Genomic DNA, 23,812 nt, shown 5'->3' with positions numbered 1-23,812 from the left:
TTCTCTTAACTTGGCCTGTTGGGAGCTTTCCACATGTCGTACTCTTGCCAACTCCCTTTGTGTTTCCTTAAGCCTTTCCTCTAGAGGCCCTATATCTGCTACCCCCTTGGATTTAGCGATCCTCATCTAAGTGTGGGTTCATACTCTTTCTTCCTCTAGTGCTAGAAACAGTGGCACTGTGAATTTTTGAGGAATAATTTTGCCGGCCTCCAAAAAGTTATAATAAGAGGCTAGGTTGGGCTGGGGGCTTGGTTCCATGATGACTTCGGTCTTCTCCTCCTCCTGTGGGGACTTAGCTGCTCTTTCCTCCATCTTCTTAGTTTCCTTCAGCCTAGCCAAAGTTTCCTGTAGAACCGCCTCGGCATCCTGTAGAGAGGCTTCCAGGTTCAATTTCTCCATCCTTTCCCTCCATGAGGATGTTTTCGGGCTCCCCCACTCATAAGTAATGGATGCCTTGGAGGGGGACCTATCCCTTGGTGTAGTAGGGGTATCCACAATTGTGATTGGCTCTTTTGATGGAGGCTAGGGTCTGCCAGTCTTAATTCTCACACTCCTTCTTGCTTTAAAATACATAGGAGTCTCCCTCTTTTGTTTTTCCTTTGGCTTGGGAGAGGTACCTAGGGTGGCCAACACAGTTGCTGCCTCCTTAGCTAAAATTTCGGACGATTTCTCCTTCTGTTGTCCTTTTTCCAGACTTCCTGTAGAAAGTCCTGTAGTGGCTGGTTTTTGGCTTCCTGTAGAAGCCGTTTTTAAAATTCCTGTAGAAATAGCCTTCTGGTTTCCTGTAGAAGCAGATGGCACCATTTTAGCCTGCTTGGCTGAGCGTGCTTTTTCCTTTAGCTTCACTGAGGCTGCCTTAGGGGTGCCCTCACTGGCTTGGACTTTCTCAGTCCTTTCTACCCTGCTCTGTAGTCTCTTCTCCCTGGGTGTTGGTGTAATTTTACCACCCCCTGTTTTGGCAGCGCGGCCTTTTTCTTGTGTTCCTTTCTATTCTTTCTTTGGGGTTTTGCCCGGGGTTTCTTGTCCTTTATCTTTCTTCTCTGCTTGAGTGTGATCCTTCTCCTCGCTGCTGGAGAAAGTGAGCTCCTCGGCCAAAATTCGGATGTCATCATCTTTAGACATATTCCGAAAAATTTCCCAGGAGAGAGGGACAGTGTAAGTGTGGAGTGCATCTTGCACGAGGAGCTTGATAAGCCCATGATGGGCTAGCTTGTCTGGTGTCCCCTCTCTCAGTTTTGTGGCACACTCAATCATGGATTGCAGGAGGAAGTAAGGAATGCTCAATTTTTGTTCTGAGGGTAGGTCCATTTGGTGCCTAAGTTCTGTGAGCAACCAGAAATGATAGCCATACACGATGCTAAATCGCCCCTCACACGTAATATACTTCATAATTTGGAGGCTGACTTCACTCCAAAATGGTTGTAGGCTAGTTCTTTGAACTCCATTCTTGTCCTCTAAAAATTTTTCCTCTGGCAAGAAGAACTCTTTTTTAGCTTTCTGACCCAATTTTCTCTCCTCCTTATCCTAGGGTACCTCCATCGGTAGATCAGTTACTCTGCTAATGAGCTGTGGGGTGAGTCTGAGGGTCAATCCTCTGAAGTTGACAATGGCCAATGTCTTTGACTTCGGCTTCAAGGACCTTAAGAATTCTTTTGTAATTTCGTCATCGTGACCTTGAAGCTTGTCACAAAATGACATCCAGTGTGCACGGGAAAACAAGTCCACCATCTCAGGGGTTTCCCATAATTTCTTGGAGTCCGAAGGTTCTTTTCTAATGAACTCTCCTGGCATGGTAAAAAACCCTATTTTTGTTGTTCTGAACTTGCCTGCTCATGTACAGAAGGAGGACTTCGGGATTCTCTACACAGAGCACAGAGCTACGTCTCCGTTATGCACACAGTCATATAAAATTCACAATTTTCCACCGGTGAGCCTTGACAGTGTCTCAATTTTTTTCTACAGGAGGGATTTCAATTCAAGACCCTGGAGAAAATCTCGCATGTAGACTACGAAGACAATTTCATGCAGTGATAAGAAAATGGATTTTGAATTCATATACAGACCTGCATTCACATTTTCCCTACCCCCTCAACACGTCGAATTCACCACCTTTTGAATTATTTGCATGGGAGAGTTATGTTCAGGCCTACCTCACTAAGAATTTCCACCCTCGACGTGAACAGTCCAAGCTTCTTCGTAATGCCGGGCTCCCTGTAGCGCAGCTTCCTGTAGAAATCGTGCACGACTTCTGGGAACGTTACAATGGTTCTGGACTTTCTGAGCAGCAACAGGATGTTGGAACAGACCGAGAACTCGGGCTAACAACTTGCAGAGGAGAAGGACGCGTACTCGGCTGCAAAACGGTTATTAGTAAATGACTGTAGTGTATCATAAGTTATTCAACCGGCCAATTTTGAATTGCTGCGGAATTCATGGCATGGGGGTGAGCTGTCCTGGTCGATCCGTTGGCCGATGTCACAACCATCATTCCTTAGTGTGTCCCTGACCATCGAATTCTTACCTCTGCATTCACCACCGCCATTCCTGTTATACTGCCACTTCTCTCCGACTAGACACTTCCCACATGTCAATTGCTCATCTTTTCGACATAACCAAGCCCATTCGGATCCTACGAGGCCGTCGGACTAGTTGTGGTGGCCAGTTGAATGGCTACCCGACTTCTTCAATCTGTCCATTCTCACAGTCATGCACATTTAGAGTATAGCTTATGTAATTTTATGAAATAACGTTAGGCACTTACTTGTGCGGTCGTGGACGTGGGTTTTTTTAGGCTTCAGGACGAGGAATGCTAGATCTGCTTACTGCTGCTTAGTTCATGGGTGCTAGAGCTCCTCTTCATTGGCTGCTGCTGGCTACGAGACCTTCAGACCCGATTTCCTGGTGGTGAATGCTGCATGCACTGGCTTCATGAGCTGCTGGTGTCTCCATGGTATGTGCTCCTACCGGATCAGCTGCTACAGGATTCCTGTAGGACATCCTGTAGCCATTTCTCCTCCTGGGGTGCATGCTTAAATAAATGAGTTGCATTCACAGGTGCAGGGTCCTGAGATCGCCTTGACAGGTAAAGTGTGCGAGCCTCTGCATGCTTTATTTCCCACTTAAAAACAATTTTTTTTATCTGAGAAAACAGAGTTTTGGTATGACTGTGCAGGTATATTCGACCAGATGGCAACAATGGTGGTGAAAGGAGGTGAAACAAGTGGAGGATGGAAGAAAAGAGTGATTGCATGCCTCCTCAATGAACTTCAAGCTTCAAATCCTTCTTCATAATCGATCCTGGCCCACCCAAAGGCTCTACAGGATGTTTCCTGTAGAAATATAGAACTTCTTGTAGAAAGTCCAGTAGCTTCGTGTAGAAGGCTAAACCATGACCAGATTGTGTCCAAACCTTGGAAAAAATGAGTGTTCATGGAGGGAGTGTATGTGAGGTTGCCTGGTAGCTTGGTAGGGACCCTTGTCCTTGAGTTGAGAGGCCTCCTTTTTGCATTGTGTTCCTGCAACCTGCAACAATTTCTAGAGATTAAACTTGTTTTTTTACTCTGTTTCTTCCTTCTTCTTTTTTCTTTTTCTTTCTTTTTGTTTTTGTTTTATTTTTATTTTTTGTTTTAAGAGCCAGCAGGGGCGCCTCAATGAGGTTTTCACCCCTACTATCTACCTTGGGCGCCTTAGAGAGGTTTTCACCCAAGGATATTTTTATTCCAATTCTTTTTTCAGAGAGATAGCAGGGGCGCCTCAATGAGGTTTTCACCCCTACCATCTGCCTTGGGTGCCTCAGAAAGGTTTTCACCCAAGGATCTTTTTTATTGCATTTTTTTCCCTATATATATGTATATATATATATATATATATATATATATATATATATATAATGATGCTCAGGGTGTGCCCAAAATAGAGGCAGAACCCTTCTCTATGACCAACACTGATTTTTCCATAGTTTGGATGAACTCTTGCCTCGAAAGAGGTTTCCTGTAGATCTTTAGTCGATGCCCATTGACGAGCATGGGGATGGCTTCTTCATCAATGGTCTGGATAAGGACAGAACCATTGTCATTACACTTCTCCACTGCATATGGTCCTAGCCATATTGTCCTCAGCTTCCCCTTGAAATCCTTATGTCTGGAATCATACAGCAACACCCAATCTCTCAGCTATAATTGTTTGTCATTGAGGTGTTGGTCATGCCATATCTTCCTCTCAAGTTGAACCACTTCTGAGTGGAGGAGGGCCTGCATTCGGTGTTCATCTAACCCATTCAGCTGCAATAACCTTTCTTGTTGAGCATGGCTGATATCTAGGTCCAGCTGAGCTGCCATCCTCAATGTGTTGTACTCAAACTCGATTGACAACAAAGCTCTCTTCCCATAGACCAGCTCATAAGGTGTGAAACTGGTTGTGGTCTTCCAAGTGGTGTTGTAGGCCCAAGTGGTCTCAACCAGGCAATCTGCCCAATCCTTTTTGCTGCTACTCACCACCTTAGTCAAAATCCCTTCTAATGCTCTATTGGTGACTTCCACCTGCCCATTTACTTGAGGATGATATGGGGTGGAAGTCTGATGCTTGATCTTGTGATGAGCGAGCAAGTCTTCAATTAGGTTGGAGGTGAACTGGCTTCCTTGATCGATGACTAACTCTCTTGGGTAGCCAAATTTGTAGAAGATGTTTTCTCTTAAAAACTCTGCCACATTTTCTTCTGTTGCTGCTTTGATTGCCTTGGTTTCCTCCCACTTTGTCAGATAGTTGGTGCACACAATGATGTAATACCTTTGCCTTGAAGGAGGGTTGATAGGACCCACAAAATCCATACCCCACTTCTTAAATGGCTAGAGAGTCACTTGAGGTTGGAGAGGCATTTCGTCCCTTGGAGTCGGTTTCTCCATCCTTTGGCATCAGTCACATTGGCTGATATATCTTCTGACATCTTGATGAAGAGTGGGCCAATAGTAGCCTGCCTGTAGAATTTTGAAGGCAATCCTCTTGGCTGCAAAATGTCCTCCACACAGCCCATCGTGACAAGTTAGGAGGATGTCAAAGACTTCCTCCTCCCTTACACAACGCCTTAAGATCTGATTGGGGCCAAGTTTGAACAGGTTGCCCCCGATCCAAGTGAATGAGGCACTCTTCCTCACGATTCTGCTCTTCTCCTTTGAGGACAGATGCAGAGGGAACTGTGCTGAGACCAGGTAGTTTTATATATCAACAAACCAGGGAGAGAGTACTGAGATAGCAAACAGATGTTCATCTGGCATCTGGTCATCCACTGTTCCTTCTTCACCTACAGGCAAATCCAATCTAGACAAGAAGTCAGCAACAAAATTTTCTCTACCGGTTTGTCAACGATAGTCAAATGAAACTGCTGCAACAAAAGTACCCATCTAATAATACGAGCATTCACATCAGGTTTATTCATTAAATATCTAATTGCAACATGATCAGTATTTACAAATGTTTGATAGCCAGTGATGTAGTGTCAGAACTTGTTCAGGGAATGGACCACGACCAAGAACTCCTTCTCAGTTACAGTATAATTCAATTCTGCCTTGGATAAGTTTTTGCTGACAAAGTATATGGCATATGGAAGTTTTTCCTCAACTTGTCCGAAGGCTGCCCCTATGGCTTTGTTCGAGGCATCAGTGTGGATGTGGAAAGGTAGGGCCCAATTTGGACCTCTCAAGATCGGGGCGGACACCAACTTATCCTTTAATTCATTCAGAGCCCTCTGATAGTCGTCAATCCATTTAAACTCAACATCTTTTGCTAAGAGGCCAAACAATGGCGAGGCTAGCTTACTGAAGTCTTTAATGAATCTTCTATAATATCCTGCTAAGCCTAAGAAACTCCAAACATCTCTTACCTTCTGAGGAGGTGGAACCTTTTTGATGATAGAAATTTTATTAGGATCCACCTGTAATCCTTGGCGAGAAATGGTATGACCTAACACAGTCCCTTCAGTCATCAGGAATTCACATTTTTCAGGGTTGAGGGACAGGTTCATCTCAATGCACTTGCTTAAAACTTTTCCCAGATTAGTCAATGCTTCTTGGAATTTGGACCCATAAGGAGTAAATTCATCCATATAGATTTCCACCGAATCATGAACCAACTCGGCAAAGATGCTCAATACAGCTCTCTGGAAAGTGGCAGGGGCATTGCATAACCCAAAGGGAAGGACTCGGTAGGTAAAGGTACGCCATGGACAAGTGAAGGTGGTCTTATCTTGATCCTCTGGGCTGATTTGGATCTGATTATACCCGCTGAACCCATCTAGGAAAGAGAAAAACTTCTTTCCTGCCAGTCCATCCAGCACTTGATCCATGAAAGGAAAAGGGAAATGGTCTTTCTTGGTGGCTTTGTTAAGTTCTCGGTAATCTACACAGATTCTCCACTTCCCGTTCTTCTTGGGCACAAGCACTAGAGGCGAAACCCACTCACTATCGGAGATAGGGTAGATGAATCCTGCATCCAATAATTTTTGCAACTCTTCTTTGACAATGTCTTTAAGGGCTGGATTCATTCTCCTCTAGGGCTGCCTGACTGGTTTACAATCATCTTTGATGTAGATGTGATGGGTACAGACTGAAGGATGGACTCCTTTCATCTCCTTATAGCTCGGGGTGAAAGCATCTAAGTGATTGTTTAGTAAGCTACACAACTCCCTCTCCTGGGAAGGAGGTAGGGAGGAGCTGATATTTAGAGTTCTTTCGAGACCAAACTCCACATTCTTAACTCTAGGAGAGGTTGGATCAGTCACACGGAGGTCCCCTAAGGTGCTGGCTTGGGTATCTTCCACCAATTCTTCTAAGGAGAGTGCACTGGGAGGCAGATTTTGAATCAACGTCTCAATCAAATCATCCTCGGTTTGAGGACCTCCACTAGTGGTTTCTATCATGCACAAGGATGCAGAGTATACCTCATGCTCATCTCCTTCTTCCAACCAAAGTGGTAATTCATGCTCTAATAGAGGTTGGGCAGGATGGTATAGGACTAGCTGTTTGGACATAGGACCATTTTTGATGGTCATGTTTCCCGCTCGGCAGCTTATGTAAGCATCCGCAATGGCTAACCAAGGCCTTCCCAAAATGAGGGGGTATCGAGTAAGATTTGCCTTGGGCTGAAGGACCAAGAAGTCCACAGGATACTCGCAAGAGTCAACAGAGACCAAGACATCCTCCACAATCCCTTCAAGAGTCACGGTGGAGCGATCTGCCAACTGCAGGACCGTTGAGGTCTTCCTTAAGGAACTCTGAAGGTTGAGTTTAAGCATGGTGTCCCTGGTCATCACATTAATGGCAGCCCCTAGATTAATCAAGGTATGGGGGATAATGGTGCCATTGATGTGGACATCAACTACAGGACTCCCAGGATCCAAATACTTTGGACAGATTACTTGCCCCAACATAAGATCGAACAGTTGTCCTATGACATTGATAGTTGAGGCATCTCTCCTTTGCTTGCCTGGGTGCCTGAAACACTTTTCCTTAACCAATTTGTTGTATATCGGTACATCTTTGATGGCCTAGAGAAGTGGTATTTTCACACACAACTGTTTCAGTTCCCCTAGAAGTTCAGTCTCCTCCTGGTTTGGTTGTGTGGTTACTGTTAGTCTCTCAGGAAAGGATGGAATGGCTTTGGGCTCACTTTCCTGTTTGTCTTCCTCATCCTCTGGGGAAGGAGGTTGGCGATCTGGAAGAGTCTTCCCGGATCGCAGGTTGATCTTCTGGATCTCCACAGCATAGGTAGGACATGTTGTCTCCCCAGTGTATACCCGCTGGGCTTGTCGGTTGTTGGGGTTCGGGTTCGGTTGAGCAGGCATTTGGGGTTGTCTTGGAGGAGTAGGAGGTAATGGTTGTGGTTGAGCCGGTGGTGGAGGCAAAGTGGAAGGAGGAGTGTTGTACTGGGGTCTCCACCCCGGTTGAGGTGCATTCCACTGAGGCTGTGGCTAGACATGTGAGTGAAACGAATGAGCAGTGGGTTGAGCATAGTATTGAGGAGGATAAGACCACGGAGGAGGTGCAGACCAGGCAGGATGAGCAGGGTGACCCCATGAAGGCATGTGAGCAGACTGGTTGGGGTTATAATAAGCTTGGGATGTCCCTTGCATCCCTTGCTGGTAAGGTCTAGGTCCATGCGGCCTCCTTTGGTTGAGGAAGTAGAGAGGTTCAGTGGGTGCCTCAGTCCCTTGGTATATGGCTTTAAATCCTGGTAAGGTTGGGCATTGGTTTGTGGGGTGGTCCTCCTCACAAATGAAACATACCTCTACTGAGTGCAATGAACACTCATTCTTAGGGTGCTTCCTCTTACATCTAGGACAGAAGATGGCCAAAGCCCTCTCAGCTTCCTCTTTCTTTTGCTGAATTCGGAAGGTATCAAGTTGCATGGCAATAGTCTGTCTCATCTCACTCTTGAGGTCTTCCATCTGGTTAGAAAACTCATGCTTGCAGAAGGTGGTACTAGCTGAAAGTGGGTTCCCCCTACCTCTTTTCCGGGCTGCCCTAGAGTGGTTTCTAAACACAATATTTATGTCCTCATAAGGCAGTTAGTAGATGTCTCCCCTAGCTAGCATGTGAAGGGTATCTAGAATGTCTTCAGGGACTCCTCAGGGCAGAACCAGCTTTATGGATTCAGGGTCAAGTGTGCACCTGGACCGTTTATAGCTAAGTTGGAACCTTTCCTCGTAATCTTCTAAAGACTCATCGCTTCCCATGGTCATCCGAAAGATTTCTCCCTTGGTTTCCTTGGACCTACAGTAGTCCCGATATTTGGTATTGAAATCTTGCTGCATCTGAGCCCAAGTGGTGATATTGTTTCTAGGTAACCCCATGAACCAGCGTAATGCTGCATCCTTGAGGGTAGAGGGAAAGAGTTTCAATTTTTTCTCATCTTCTGTATAATCATAGGTTCGAAAAAGGACGTCAAACTCAAACAAGAAAGTATCAGGGTCTTCAGTGGTCAATCCATGGAAATGAGGTAAGGCCGAGGGACTTATGTTCTTCATTTTCATGTCCCTGTTAGTCTCTCGGATGGGGAGGTACTTTCTATTCTCTTGTCATCGTCTCCACCATTTCTGTTGTCAGCCATGGTTTCAATAGGAATGTTTTCTTTCTCTTCTTCTGTTATAGGATCTTCGTATATCTCAGGAGGTTCACCTATAGGTTCTTCTGGATCACTGCCACCAAAGAAGAGAGAAGGGTGACTCAGTGAAGTGGTGGGGGTGTTAGGTAGGAATTTTCCAATATTTTCTCTGTTCCTACGAGGCATGAAAGGATTTTTGGTTATTTTTTCTTTTTCTCTGCTCGTACCTACAAAACTGAAACATATGGAATTGAAACTAACTAGAATCTATCTTGCGGGAATGAAAATGCGGAATTGAAATGAAAGTAGGAAAGGACTAATCTACTCAGCTAAAATCAAATTGTGAGAAGGAGATACTAGACTACGCTTGCAAAATTGAAATTCTATTTTACGCTTGCAGAATTGAAAGTCTAATCTATGAAAGCAGGAAATGTCTACTTTACTTTTGCAAAAATGAAATTGCAGAATGGAAATGAAATAAACTATTTAGCAGAAGGCGAGAGTAGGAAAATAGAAGAAAAGCAGCAATCACAAATACTCTGACGCTTCCCCGGCAATGGCGCCAAAAATATGGTGGGCTCCAGTATTGCAACAATAATGCTGCAACTCCTGGGACTCCCTTCTTTACTTTTATCAACCCTGTAGTTCGTAACAAACTTGGAAGCGACGATGCTGTATGCACAAGTACTAGCTCTTTCCGCAGTTGTCACTTGGTTAGCTGGCACAAGTCCACTAGGGGCTTAAGCAAACTTCTATGAGCTCTTAGAAGAAGCTTTTTAACTGATGGATGAAAGCTAACTCAAAGGAAGCTCATCTACTTGCGGAAAGAAACTGAAAGCAAAAAAGTAACGCAAACCCTAGCAAACCCTAATTCTACCAACTAGTCCTACTGATGCAAAAGAGAGAATGCAAACTACTGGAAGAGATGCCATTACTTCTATGAAGGTAAAATACATGTGTCTAGACTACCTCTATCTGAAGAAAACATCTTTTTGTATTTTTGAATAAGTTATTAGAATTATCATGCATGTGCTTTTTAACTGGCTTTTTACTGTGTAGGGGTGGATCAAGGAGGAGAAATGCTTGGAAGAGGTCGGGAAGGTTCAGAGAGGGTCTAAGGAGTCCCTACACCCTTCCGGAGAGTTTCACAAAGTTTGGCTATCAACAAACCTCATTTGTGAGCTTCTACAGGAAGTCTGTAGGGGTTCTACAGGATGTTCAGAGATTTCTACAGGAGGTTCAGAAATTTCTACAGGATGTTTGAAACATGGATTTTAGAGGATGGGTGAGTGAGGGAAGATGCATGAATGGATAGGGAGGTAGGATAGGGGCCTGGAGTGACCCAGGGACTGGTGGATGGAGTGGTGAGAGGGTGTAGAAGGTTGACTTGGCTTGAAGAAGGCTAAGACAATGATGGAGCAAGAAGGTAGGGTTATGTGGGAAAAAGGATAGGTGTGAGATGAGGAACCTAGCTAGGAGATGGAACAGCTGGCTCTGATGAAGCTTCGGCAGATGAGAGAGTGGTAGAGATGCCCTGCACAGTGTACATTTAACCGAATCAACAACGTCTTACAAATAATCAAAGTCCTAGCTAATCTAATCTAATTGTCAATAAAATGAATGAACAACAGCGTTATTTGGAAAGAAAACCATGTACATCAATCATGCAAAGAAACATTTCAGAGATCTGAACCCATAACTAACTTCTGCAAATGAAAACACTACACTAAGGATTGCATGGTCAGGCAAACTAGTGTTTTTGTTGGGGCAGCATTGTTTCTTCAATTCCAGCCCTTCATCCAATAAGGATGAGGCGAAACAGAGAGTGTTGTTGACCATTTTCTTGGAGCTTTTTCCTGTTATTATCCTACCAATCCATTTTAAACATCTGAAGCAATTCTATTCATAAACAGTGACCTATTTAACCAACACAAGTAAATCTGCCCAACAGAAATACGCTTCAAATGCATAAAAGGAAAACAAAGATGCATAAAGGAAAGGTAACAGTACAAAAAGGAAGCCCTAGGCTCTCAAGTTGGGCCCAAACTTGAGAGCTATGGCTCCTATAGAAAACTCAGAGTTGATATAAAATCGGACTGCTTCTCATTATCAAAAAATAGTCATAAGTCAAGAGTTATGCCCAAAATGGCTACAAGAGAACAAAGTAGAGCTAACAACACTGTAGTGCAAAATATGCAATGGTTTCCAAAAGTCCCTCATGAAGGCTGAGGCCTTAACATTTATACACCACGAGGGCCCTAGCTGGCCTCCTACATCTATGGGACTTGGCTGTCCAAACTATGAGTAGACAGCCCCTTCCAAAATCTGCTTGGCTACCTTCTAGATCCGGTTGCCTTTGGAGCTCGGAGTTGGGGGTGAAGATCCTGAGGAAGGCTATTTAATGCCATAGACAACCCACCTACGAATCCTCACCTCAAGCTTGGCTGTCTTCTAGCCCATGATTGCTCGGTTTTGCTCCAACATGTGTCAAAAAACCTAAAATGAGCACGTGTTAGCCACCTAGGAAGAGTGACTACCCTTATTCATACAAATGACATAAAAATACTGAAAAATAATGCATAAGCTATGAAAAATGAAGGATTGAACAAGGACTAAAGAAGGATAATTAGGCCAAATCAGTCCAAAAAGTTACCAAATTTGGGGCTCATCATCTACCAAACTATTTCTCCTTCTTATGCACAGCTTGGCACTCCATCCCCTCAAGCATTAGCGCCACAACATCCCATGCATCCTGAGCCAGCTAGCACCTCCTTAGGGCTAGGTTTTTGCGCAATAGAGTGATACCAATCCCCAGAATTCGAAAAAAAGGAATAAGGGGAAGGTTAACAAGGATAACCAGATAACCAGCCTAGTGAACCTCAGGGGAACCAACCTAACACCCACAACCAGGCACAGGGCGGCCAACCCAAGAAGAACAAGGCTATTCATATGAACAATCCTTATGCATGTTGTGGTGTACATGGTCACTATACACATGAGTGTCCTCTTTTACCCCAGATGCGTCAAATGTAGGAAGCTTAAGCATATTCTCGAGGTCAACAATCACCTCAGAATCTTGCGCCACCTCAACTGGCCGTGCTCACAAATCCTTTCCCTTAGCAAGGATTTTTTTATGCTCAACCTGGGCCAGGTCAAGTAGCCCACCTCCCCCAACCTTTTGGTCTCGGTGACTACCAGATCCTGATGATGAACTTTGATGAGGTTAACCCCTCTAATATCAACCTACAAACTCGGTCGCATCAATATGACAAGCCCTCCACTTCGTCAACTGCCGAGTCCAAAACCAAAGTGTCCGTTGAGCCTCTTATGACACCAAATGGTCCTTTATAGATCCCTCAACCCAAAGTTGAGGCCATTCCCAAGATCCCAAAGGGACCATTACACCATAATGCGGCTTCTAACAAAGTTGCCCATACATACAGTATAGTAGACAACTTGGTGCAATCACCTGCTGCCATGTCAACACTGGAAGTCCTCCAGTCATGCCCTTTCCAAAATAAGGCTCTACTAACTGCCTTGGGTGTAGTGTATCCTTTCGACGATCTCTTGATTGTCTTCCTGGTTGATACATCAGAGCATCCCCCACTGTATTCATTTATTTCTTTCCAGATACCAGTTAGAGTCCGTAATGCCATCATCTCTAGATGCATTATTGATGAAGGCACATCCACCTATGTGATGTCCACTGTTGTTTGGAAATAACTCAAGTCATCCAAGTTGTCCCCCTCCACCATCACCTTGCGTGCTTGGGATGGAAACTCCTCCCAGCCCCTTGGCATGTACCACAACTGTTGAGTGACCCTTGCGGGCAAGACTGTCCATGTCGATATCGAATTCATTGATGCCCCTTTGGATTACAACATCCTCGTAGGTTGTAAATACACATATGCCATGGTAGTTGTCATGTCTGTGGTCTTCCATAAGATGTGCTTCCCCCATGAAGGTAAGATCGTTACCATTGATCAGTTGACTTACTACGAACCGGCATCCATGACCTCCCCCGAGGTCATCATCTCATCGATGTCCAACAACCAGTCTTCAACTCCTTGCACCAGTGTCTTGCCCGGAGTCTATAAGGATTCCTCATTGTTGGGTGCCTTCCCTGGTCCTCCCCCTCCCACTTCTTAATCTGTTTCCATGAGTGTTTTCATGTTACAAGCATCACGGGCCACCCTTAAGCAGTCCGGTACACCTGATCAAGATCTAGCTCCTCAACATCCTGTTGTTTCTCTTCCAACTGAACCCTCTGGACCCACTCTCCCAGGAAATTGTCCATTTGTGGGTGCCTCTCTTGTGTATCCTCCAGGAAGCATTCCTCTAGGTTTTAACCATCCAGGAGCTGTTCCACTAGGACATTATCCTGCTGGCCAGATACCTTTCTTATTCCCCCCTTTAGGAATTTTTTCTATACCTGTCATGGCTTTGCTGGTCCTCCCTAACATGACTCTCAGAATCCTAGTGTGCTACATCGATCCCCCTACAAACACTCTTCTTGGTCAGCCAAGGCCGTATCATGCTTTGACCCCGGTTCAACCCATCCCAATGACCCTTGTTGCTACTTCAGTTCCATCACAACCTCAATAGGAACTAGCTCATGTTGTGAAAACATCTGGCCAGGGGGGCAAAGAAAAAAAGAAAGATTCGAAGGACAAGGCTCCCCAAGCTCCTCCAACCCCTAAGGCCCAATAGCCAACACCCTTGTGTGCTTTGTGTGAAGTCATTGGACACACCACCAACAATTGTCCTTAGCTTCCTCAACTTAAACCATTGGTTCGTGAAGCGTTCCCTGAGTCGAATATTCTAGAAGTCCATGTTAACATACCGATCCCACCTAAGAAACTCAAAACAGTTCACACAAACTACCCTTGTGCTCTGTGTGATCTTCATGGACACTATTCCCATTGTTTCCCTCATCTCAATGAGTTTCGTGATTTCCTTGGGGTGATTCGTGACTACGGGGCCACTCGTAGTGGAACCTCTGCTCCTCTACCTGTGGATTCTGGTACACCCAGTCAACCAGAACAAGGAAAATTTGGCCCTTCTATTGTGATCCCTCCCCCTGATGTCGAGATGATGGAAACCATAGGCCCCATTTTTTACCTATCGTCATCCTTGAGTTCCTCGGCGGAAAAACCTTCCTGAGGTTGCTACGCGCATTTTATCGAACCTTTTTCGACAGAATCCGAGGTCTCAACATCAATAGACCCTCCGTCTACTAGTCCATAGTCTACCATTCAAGACAATGTGTATGTGAACCTTATTCCTCAAGTTGAGGCACTAGGTAATGCCGCCGCATCATGTAGACAATATTCCTCCCATCCTCCCATCTCCTAGCCTGATGAGGACACCATGGAAGCTATGTCTACCCCTTATTATCCCTACACTTGAGTAAGGGGACATCCCTTCACAAGGATTTCGAAGGCCATCTCCTTCCTAATTCTCCCAATGTGCTATACCTCTAGAAATGTTTCTCACAACACATCCCTTTGATTTGCGTGTCTTTATTTCTGCCATAAAGTTAGGTAGATTGCATCATCTCATCCGTTGTCTTTTGCACCTTTCAAATGGATCCATCATCCACACCATATATCGACCATGCCGATGGTGCGAGTCGCTTCTCTTGGAATCTAGCCTCAACAACCTGGGCCATTTTTACCCCCTTGCATATGTTAGTCCTTTCAAACAGCATGTGCATTGGATCTGCCACCAATAATCAGGCCGAATATGATGCAGTGATAGGTTTGTTAGTCAATGCCCTCGCTCATCGCATCCTTCATCTTCATGTTCGTTTAGATTCCTTGTTACTTGTCATGCAATTGAATGGTGTGTATCATGTGCATAACCAAGTCTTATTTAGAACATATCTATGAGTGAAGCTATTGATACGTGAATTTGAAACCATTACATTCAGTCATATACCTAGATCCCAAAATCACTATGTAGATACCATTGCAAACAACATTCTAGATTGACATTTATCACATGTATACCATAGAAGATAACCACACAAATGGTGAACCATCATCGTCATATAAAATGCATAATCATATTATGTATCATAAAAGTGTTTGGAGTCATAGCTCTAAATACATCTGACATGTCCATAGCATGTTACAAAATTCACAATCAATGGGACCCAAATGTCCCTGCATCTAGTCACTATTCAATGGATCTCGTGCCAAAGGCTCTACTCCACCTACACATAGATCACATACTTCCTGACCTGCCATCACCATGCGCCACATGATACCTTGCCACTCTGAGGGAAGACTGGTGCACTCATCTATATATCAATCCTCTAAGTCGTGCCATCCACGCTCTGAAACTCTGGTCAAGAGTACATCAAACCTACAATGCAAATCAGCAAGCAACGCAGTATCGTGTCGACCCTATTGTGATGATGATGTCCCCCGATCTGCAGCCCCAGGCACTGCGGCTCGAACTGCATATCCTGTCGATTTACAGGTGCTATGTCTGCTTACAACATATTCCACACTCAATACCATATACATGTGACAGAAATATAAAATGCACCATAAAACATAGCAACTTAACACTTACCGTCTGGTCCCCATGCTCGCCTAGGCGGAAGTGGCAAGTCAGGATCCCCCTGATAGTTCATCCCGCTATAAGGGTAATCATCAATGTAAAGGGGCATTTGATCCCAATGTGCAAAAAACTCAGGTTGAAACACACGTTCAACTCCCCCTCCTCCTCCACTCTGCAGTACCTGCCCCAAGTGGTGCATCCTGGGCTCCTGTGGGCCCCCATCTCGAATCTATACATGAGGAAGGATAATGGGTATATTATCAAAGAAGAATGCACATAGTAATGTACCAAAAGTGCAGTCACGATTCAATTGCCTCTTGCAAGGACTCAACTATCGTTTCATTGATGAAAGCATCATCTAGTCCCACCCATAGTAGGCCCCAGCCAAAACACTCTCAACTAACATCATCTTCCCTCCAGTGATGTGGTGGAATGCCTGGCTGCCCAAGACCTGTAACACAGTTGCAGCAATAGCTTGTGTCTCTAGCCTCTCTAGATCAACAAGCAAGATAGTCGCGCCCTTGACATGAATAGCCCGTCAAAAATGGCACTCCACGAACTCAGTAATTTTCCTCCCACGAGGTAACACTGGATGAACATCCCCCACCACTCCGAGGGTAGGAAGTCTAGTCAAAAAGTAACTATCTTGTAATGTGAGCTCGATATTATGCCCCTACATGACAGAGACCTCCTGGTCTGGATCCCAATAGCTCACAATTATCGATAGCAAGGGCTAACCTGCCCTCATCAGTGGATTCTCTACCAGCTTGAGAACCCCATAACGAGGCAATGCCCCCCGAACTACCTGATACCCCTAGATCTCGGATCTAAGAGTATCCAAGTCTCATTCATGCCAGTTGATTTTTAGTTCTGCCATATCTGCAAAAAACCACATGTCTTGTCAGTTCAGAAAATAAAACAACTGGCTAAACTGATAAACCTGCAGCCCCCACCAGGCCAATAGACCAACCCTTCCTCCAACCACAAATCGTAGTTTTCAGCCCAAAAAGTGTGAGCTCATAGGTTTCCAGTTGTTTCCTGTGAGCCAGATCACATTTATGGACCCAAAAATTGTGATGCAACCGTGAGCAAGGGAAAGGGTCCCTCAGGGATCTGCTAGGTGCAAAAAATTAGGAAATAAACCGATGAAATTGAAGAGATGAGTAAGGCCATCTACCTAAAAGTCACAAATCCTGATTCTGATGGTTGCTTTGTCTGCTACAATCTCCACAAGATTTAGGGCCTTTTCCTCCTCTCCACGTTCAACACAACTCACTTAGCAAATGAATCCAAATTGGAGGGAAAACATCCTTTCATAGAAAAATCCATAATTCTATGGTTGCCCATTGTGACTAGACCATAGCTCAGTTTGACGAATCGTCAACACCGTTGGAAAGTTCTCACCAAGCTCTATAATGGGTCTTCCTCATTTTTTGATGATTTGATACTTCACCCGGAAACCATTTTTTCAAGAAAGGTCACTTCGTCGCCTCTAAAAATCAAATTTCATCATAAAGTAACATTTGTACTTTGAGGTACACCTCCTCTTAACACTTGTCGTACCATATGTCAATTTTCATCATGAGTGACCATCATTTACTCATGTTCTCATGGTTCCCATTGGGCCCAGTCTATGTGGCAGCGTCATCAAGTCACCCTTGTTCAGAGCATCCGTGCTGAGTCACCCTTGCATCCTTGGAGTCTATTTCATGTCCCAGCATATCATCTCATAGTATTCCATCCATATTTGCATATTGTTCATCCTGTGTTTCCCAGTTTGGCCTCCAGTCATACTGTCCCCATCCCCCCCTGGAGTTGAGTCAGTTGCTTCTAGGTCAACCATGCACTTTATTCTCTAACAAGGGTAGTCGCCTATTTGTCCCTCAGTCCCACTTTCCCAATTATCCCTGGTGTTTTCCATCAGTCACATTACTATTTTCCCTTGTGCTTTAGTTGAGGATCCTCATTGCCTCATCTATCGTGGGCCCTATTTTGTCGACATCAGCTCATTTATTCTAGAAGAACGACCTAGAGGGCAGTGTATCTTGGCTCCAGCTTCAATTCTTATTCAGTGCCTTGGATCGAGTAGAGGGTCTCATTATTTCCCTTTTACGTGGTTGTTTCATGTTCGCAATCCATACACTTGATGGTCTAGTGATGCAGCAGATTGTACCAGTGATTCATGGGTGTGCATGAGATGTTTCAGACCTCATGAGGGGGTGGCCCTTTTGGTAGCCCCCCACATGCCCAGATGCATACCTACTATGCTACAACCTCATATGCAGTTCCACAGAGTTGATGGATTCGGTTCCTACTGATCGCAGTGTTCATCACATGCACGTCTCTTCTAGATGATCCATTCAGTTTTGGAGAGCCCTTCCTTGTTCAACAGGGCTTCTCCGATTTTTCTACCTTATCTCCCACCCATTTTATTGAGAGAAGGTCATTATATCTCATGTACCTAGATATTATTGTATTAAGTCCTTGCTCATGTTTTTACCAAGTACATTATTGATATGAGACACATTGTATTATTTTCTAGCTTTGTTATGCCAGCATGTCATGTACCATTCAGCATGTACTTCATTGCTCAATTTCATGTTTCTGGGCAAACCATTATTTTTGTACTAAGTTATCTTGACGGGTATGCGTATGCCTCCCCCGCCTCATTGAGTTCCGGTACCACAAACATAAAAGGAGCCTTGCATTAGTCTCGCCCCCTCTGTTCCTTTCCTCTCTCAAATTCAACTTCATTGGTCTCCCTTTCTCTCTCCTTAACTCCCCTATGTTGTCTAAGTGATGATATCTTTATAATGTACTTCGGTCATACGTTTTGCTCCTAACACTCGTATGTTGCAGGGCAATCTGTTATCACCAAAAAATTGATCATCTAGCCTAATTTACTAGATGGATCGAAGTACACCATGTAAAGCCAATTTTACCCTAGTAAATTGCTTTCACTGTGAGAAATTACCTAATAAACCACCTTTATTAAGTAATTTATAGTTAAACCCATGAAGAATAATTAAATAAATTACTATTTATTTGATTTTCTTCTAGGAATAATTAATTAAACCATTGTTTTATTATTATTCCTTGTCAAATTTAACCCAATCATGAAAATAAACAGATAAATCATTATTTATCTTATTTTTCTCTAAGAATAATTAATTAATCACTAATTAATTATTATTCTTTGTTAAATTTGACTAAATCCATTAGGAATAATTAAATAAATCTTTATTTGTTTATTATTCCTTAACTAATTCCTTGAGATGATAAATAAATCATTTATTTATTTATTATTTCTAAATAAATTTTTAAATACTTTTTTCCTCCTAAACAAATATAATATAATATTCCAAGTGGTTATTCCAAGAATAGAATCAATAATATTTTATTATTTCTCATTAATGAAGGATAAATCAATATTTTGTTATAAATATGAGGGTTTTCCATTCATTATTCACTTTTGATTATTTTCATTATTGCACTCATTGTTGTAACTCTGATTATTTCCATTGTCGCACGCCATATTTTTGTTGGGTTTATGCATTATAGAGGAGAGAGACTCTACAGAAGTTGAAGAAGTTTGAGGATAGCCAAGAACCCATCCCATAGAGGGCGACTGGTAACATTTATCTGTTCTCTTCACAGGTGTTATTATGAAATTATTCTTTACATATTTGGTTTCCATTGAATGTTTGGGGTTATTACTCTTTCTTTCACTGTTTAACTATGATCGTAGCATAGATCAGAATTTTGGCAGGTTTTGTTTCTATCAATAGCTGCAGATCTAAAATGTTTAGTAGTCATTTCTATTGTTGAGATTGTTTGTCATCCACAATCTTAGTGGGTTCTTTTTGTACATCATTGAGAATAAAACACTATGACATGGCCTCATTCCAGCAGTAGTCACTATCTGCCGAAATTGCATAGATATACTTGTCAGTGACTATAGGAAAAGATGACATGCCGAAATCTCTTCGAAGGAGTTGAGGAGAAGGACCAAGGAACCAAGTAATGGAAAAGATCAGGACCGCATGAAAACTCCGTCAGATGCATGATCATCTTGAGGGTAAGTATGGTAAGTACAAAACATCTTTCAAAGTACACTTCATAGAGTAGTTTTCAAGATTGGTTGTCATTATCATATCACCCTGTCCTTAGTAACATGCATGTGAACAAACATGAAAATTCATCTTATGTGTTTCCTCTACATGTCTTGCTTCTTTTTCACTTGTTCGACCAATTGTCGTCTTCCACATGTTGATTGCTATGTCATGCTTGTGACCTCGTTCTGGTGATGTTGAAGGTTGTGTTTGAGTTGTGTTCGCTATGTAAACATCTATCACACTCACACATGACATTGTATGCAATCTCACACAAGCATCGTCACGGTTGTTCAACAATCTATTATAAGTGCCGCACTTGCCGCTTGCACCGTCGGTCAGTCACACTGAGTATATGTTTTCTTGATGGTTTGAGCTTTCTTGTTGTCGAGTAATGTTGGGTGTGTGTTCGCAAGGTCATGTATGCACAAGTTCAGTCGCTCACACACTTAGTCATTTTGTTGAAATTTTGACGACCGGATCACCCTCCAACAACCGGACCCTCACTGAGGTACATCATGTAGTGTTAGCACTCAGTGAACATGTACTGTAGCTTAGAATTGAGCAGAGCTTGAGGCTGTCTCCCAAGTAGCCTGCAGCGTGCAATCCTAGAATCGACCGAACCGATTGTCACTGAGAATAACATAGAAGTGTCCAATAATCCATTTCAATCTGTGTTGCCTGCAAGCTAATCAACAAACCCTCCTACAGGTCAACTAGAGAGTTTGACCGGGCAGTGACCCCGAGACTCACTCCCCTAAAAAATTGCGCAAAAGTTGCAAACCTTTCCCGTTCCGCTAATTGAGGAAACTACGAAGTTAGTTCGGATAGACACCCAATGCCCGTTCATATCTCCCTCAAAAAATTGCTTAGTATTTCTAGCCAGCCACCCAGTCAGCTGCCCTGTTTCTCACCTAGAAAACTACCCAGATTTCATGAGTAAGCCCCTCAGCTACCCAGCATCCTGCTTAGCTCAGAAACTGTGCAGATGTATTCAGCCGGTCACCCTCGCAGCAATTGTGCAGTTTTTGTCACCAGCACTCCGGCAACTCGTAGCCATCTCCCTGAAAAAAATGTGTAATTTTTCCCAAGAAGCCTCCTGCAGCCCACTTCTAGGTCCCTTCTGGAATTGCACAGTTTCTGCTACCAAGCCTCTCTACTGCCCACACTGCTTCACTCCAAAAATTACGCAGATATTCCCTCCAGCTGAGCCAAATCCCGCGGATAGTCAGTGCTAATCGGGATTGTCCATGTCAGTCTCCCAATGACTTCTGCGCAATTTTCACCAGTAGTGTTGGGAGCTCACATCCCAGCTTGAAACTTGCCTTGTGTAGTTTTGCAGCCTTGTCCTCTCTACCAGTCACCTACACCTGAAAGCAAACAACCATGAGTCATGGTAGACTAGGAGGCTTATGGATTTGATGTCATCTCGTCATGAGTGACTACATATATAAGTACATGAATAAACATGACGCGACAACATATGAGATGAACAAGGAGGGTACATGCAAGGATATGTGTTTGCGAACGAATGACCATGCGAAGATGTGTTCATGGATGGACGAATAGGTGAACATGCAAGGATTTGTTCCTGGACGGACAACGAGTGAACATGTGAGGAGATATTTTAGTGAACGGATGAACATGTCAAGCATGCCAAAGTACAAGAGAGGATCAACACGCACATGAAACATCAAGCGATCCCAATGACCATCGAGGACTTCACACATCTTTCCATGCGGAGGTGAAGTTGTGATACACCAAGAGGACATCCATCACTCACTAGCAATGTAGCTCAACATGCACACCACCAACAACATGAACATACCAACACTGTCATGTCGAGTCGTGTCATGAGTCATGTCGGCCACATCACTACTGTGGGCCATATTATTGTCAATCAATGTAATGTAACGTGGAAGTCCAAGAGACCCACTTGTAATCTGAAGAGTCATGTAGAGACTTGATAAGTCAAACAGTCATGAGGGATGTCGAACAATCACAAGGGCCAATTTTTCCCTTGGCTATAAATACCCCCTCATTTGTACATGCAAAGGAATTTTCACCTTGGCTCTTGTAGTTTTTAACCTCGTACAAAAATTACCTGCATACGAATTCTAAGAACAAAAAATAAACAATGCGAGAGCATAACACATAAAACACATATACACAGGATTTTCCCTTGGACCCCAAAACTGGGACTACCAGCTTTATTTTTCATTATGTTCCTTTCAATGTTACAATACATATTTTTACATGCTGAAGCATCCAATACCATGGACCGAAAAACATCGCATCCAAAACCATGGACTGAAAACCTTCGCGTCCAAAACCATGGACCGAAAACCATCGCTTCCAAAACCATGGACCAAAAACCATTGCGTCCAAAACCATGTGCAAAAACCATGCACAAAACCATAGGTAGGTCTGCCCAACCTAATATAGGGTCCAAAAAAACATTCTCCCACTTGTTGTTTTCTTTCCACAGGGGGCCATAGGAGAGCTTAATCATTTATCCAGGCCTACAACGCCCATTGTTTCTCTACACCAAGAGAACTTCTCAAAGCTCACAGATTTTGTTAATGCATCTGTAGTATTCTTCAAAGTGTCCACCTTTACCAGCGACACCTTTTTGTCTTCTATCATATCCCTCACAAAGTGATACTGAACATCAATGTGCTTTGTCTTTGAATGATAAGCAGGGTTCTTTGCCATGAAAATTGCACTTTGGTTGTCACAATCTATCCTTATAGCTCCCTATACTAACCCCACACTTCAACACAATCTCTGCAACCAAACTGCTTCCTTGCTTGCATGAGTGGCTGCCATGTATTTTTCCTCTGTAGTTGATAGTGCCACTACAAATTGTTTCTTACTCATCCAACTGACTACACCTCCAAATAGGTTAAACACATACCCACTTGTAGATCTTCTCTGATCTAGATCTCCAGCTCGGTGTGCATCAACAAAGCCACGAATATCCAACACTCTATCCAATCCTGTTATTCCTTGGTAGCACAAGCCATAATCAATCGTGCCACACAAATACCTGAAAACCCGCCTCACTGTTTGTAGAAATTCTGCAAATTCTCTACAAATCTACCTCTGAGATCTATGTAGAAAATCTAACTGTAGATTATCTCGATAATGAAATATACCAAAGCAAAATACTATAATATACTTCTACTATCAAACTTGCAGAAGCTTAAAGATCGAGCTGAATCAGAGCTGAACACATATAACCAGAAGAAGAAGAATCAATGCACATGAAACACAAAAAATACTCAGGGGAAAGCCTCAGCTAAAAACCCCACTATTTGTATTATCATACAAGGTGGAACTACATCAGAATTATACAAAGCCTTAGCTCTCACAGCTAGCCAACTCTCAGTACAATCCTCATGGATGCTCACAGGCAAGCAAAGCTTCTCACAAGGCTTCTCCTCTACCCTCCAAGCTCCTATTTCCTTGTGCTGTTTCTCCTGGGTGATCCTCCTGTTACCAAGTGGAACACTGATCACTCACACTGATCTCACACCCTGTAAAACTGCACAATCCTCAAGGAACCTTACCTTGAATACATGCATGAGTTTCCTTTATAGGAGAAAACATACAACTGATAGTACATTGTCCTTGACATTTAGCTCAACTGGGTCTTTCTCTGAATAGACATGCATGAGTTTCTGATGAGAGAATATTCAGTTATCTGGAGTACACTAGTTGACTACATGCATGCATCAACTGACTGATAACTCACAATTAGTTCCTCAAACAGTTTGGAACTAATTTAACTGGGCTTAACTCAGTAAACTGAGCTAACTAATTACAAATCAAATATAACTCAATATTATCTCCTTAATTAAGGGATAATCTCCTTAATTTATGGAATAACTGTTGCATGACTTCAGAAGGACTTCTAAATTGAATTTCTCCAACTAATTAATCCATAAGGAATTACTTTATTATTTCCAAGCCACTGGTGAGACTAAATTCGAATTTAATTCACAATTTTAATTCAAGGACAAATTAAAATTAAA

The sequence above is a fragment of the Pinus tabuliformis genome, chromosome Q, assembly GCF_031772625.1.
Source record: "Pinus tabuliformis cultivar Carrire ecotype Pingquan chromosome Q, CPIR1, whole genome shotgun sequence".
Classification (NCBI taxonomy): domain Eukaryota; kingdom Viridiplantae; phylum Streptophyta; class Pinopsida; order Pinales; family Pinaceae; genus Pinus; species Pinus tabuliformis.
Note: the sequence above shows the minus strand (reverse complement) of the source record.